At 42.0% G+C, this 1564-nt stretch overlaps 1 long non-coding RNA gene across 1 annotated transcript in view; it reads left to right on the forward strand.

Moving 5' to 3' along the window:
- The first annotated feature begins 822 nt into the window (after positions 1 to 822).
- LOC122565113 overlaps positions 823 to 1564 on the forward strand; it is an 8979-nt gene continuing 8237 nt past the window's right edge. The window contains exon 1 of the long non-coding RNA XR_006316091.1: positions 823 to 920. This is a non-coding gene — a long non-coding RNA (uncharacterized LOC122565113). The remainder of the gene's footprint in view (positions 921 to 1564) is intronic.

Raw genomic sequence — 1564 nt, forward strand, 5'->3', positions numbered from 1 at the left:
TAAAGCCTACAATATTATATGCTTTATTAACTGCTGTCCACCTGTCCTGTCATATGACGTATGCAAATAAATACCAAGGTTTTGCTGCTCCAGCACCCTCTTTAAAATGCCCTTTATTTAAAACTGTCTCTCTGTGTTCTTGCTACATAGCATCCCTAATATCAACACCTCAACCCCATTTTTCCCAGCAGGACACCATGCCCTTTACAATACTTGGTGCTGAAGGACAGTATTTTGATTTGTCATTAAAATCTAAGATTGCTAATCTCCACAGCTGGGCAGGTGGGAAACTAAATTACTGCTGCAAACTCACTGAAAGTTTAAAGCTCCCCCGAGGTTTGCCCTCTGAGTCAGGTAATTGTAGGTTCAAGACCTACTCCAGGAACTACAGAACACTAGGCTGAATGTCAGAGGTCGTTTCTTTTAGATGAGACATGAAACCTACACTATAATAGTGAGCTTCAAATGTATTTCATTGACTGTAAAGTGCTTTTGACTTTCTGAAAGACTCTTTTTATACCAAAACACCTTTTGCCATCCAGGACAGATGTTAAAGATCCCTTAAGCATAACTTTGAAGAAGATCAGGAGAATTATCCTTCATGTTCTAAACAAGTATTATCTCACAACCACAATCATTAAAGCAGATTAACTGGCCATTATCACAAAACTATTTTTGGAAGCTTGCTGTGCTCATTACATATGCCTTATATACCATAGTTCATTACACTTCAAAAGAGCTTTGTTGACATTGAAGTGCTTTGGGATGTTCTAAGATTGTGATAAATGCAAGTTCTTCTTTTCTTGCACAGTTCCACATCTAAATGCGCAATGAAGAGCTGATCTATGACATCTAAGCATGTAGCAATCCGGAATGTACTCTGCAGTGCAGGAAACCATCTGCTCAATAGAATGTTGGCCGTAAGCATACTTTTACAACAACTTTGGAAGGCTATCCCTTGGTTTGAAGAGTTAGAGGAACAATATGGTGTTTCATGCTTGCTGGAATAACTGATCATTATCACTTCTGTTTCAAGTTACTTAATGTTGTGTTCTGCATATCACATTATTTGAATGTCAACAATCTTCATGTGTGTATTTTATACTCAGTTGCACAGTACCTTGATTAAACCCTCTTTGAAGGTACTGCTTTTGGACACCAAAAAATATACAGAGGAACCTCAATTATCCGAACGAGATGGGTGGGCACTATTTCGTTTGGAAAATTGATTATTCAGGTAATTGATTCAATGCCTCTCCTCTGGGGCTCAGGTTTTCTGAGGTTTCCTTTTTCCTGGCTCTGCCTGCCTTGCTCCCTCTCTCTGTCTTAGGATTTGTTTCTGAGCAGGCACACACTTGTGTCTAAGGGACCTGCAGCATTGCTGTAGCCACCTCCTTCCTCTCCCCCCCCCCCCCCCCCCCTCCACTCCAATCAGTTCAAAGGAATCGACACAGCGAGACTTGTTAAGTCTGCTCCCAGTTTAGGAAACTAGGCAGCAGCACACTGCGCGGAAGACCCCGCCCACCACCCTCATCAGCCCCCCCAACCCTATCCACCCCCGCCC

This window comes from Chiloscyllium plagiosum, chromosome 31 (genome assembly GCF_004010195.1).
Source record: "Chiloscyllium plagiosum isolate BGI_BamShark_2017 chromosome 31, ASM401019v2, whole genome shotgun sequence".
Taxonomy (NCBI): domain Eukaryota; kingdom Metazoa; phylum Chordata; class Chondrichthyes; order Orectolobiformes; family Hemiscylliidae; genus Chiloscyllium; species Chiloscyllium plagiosum.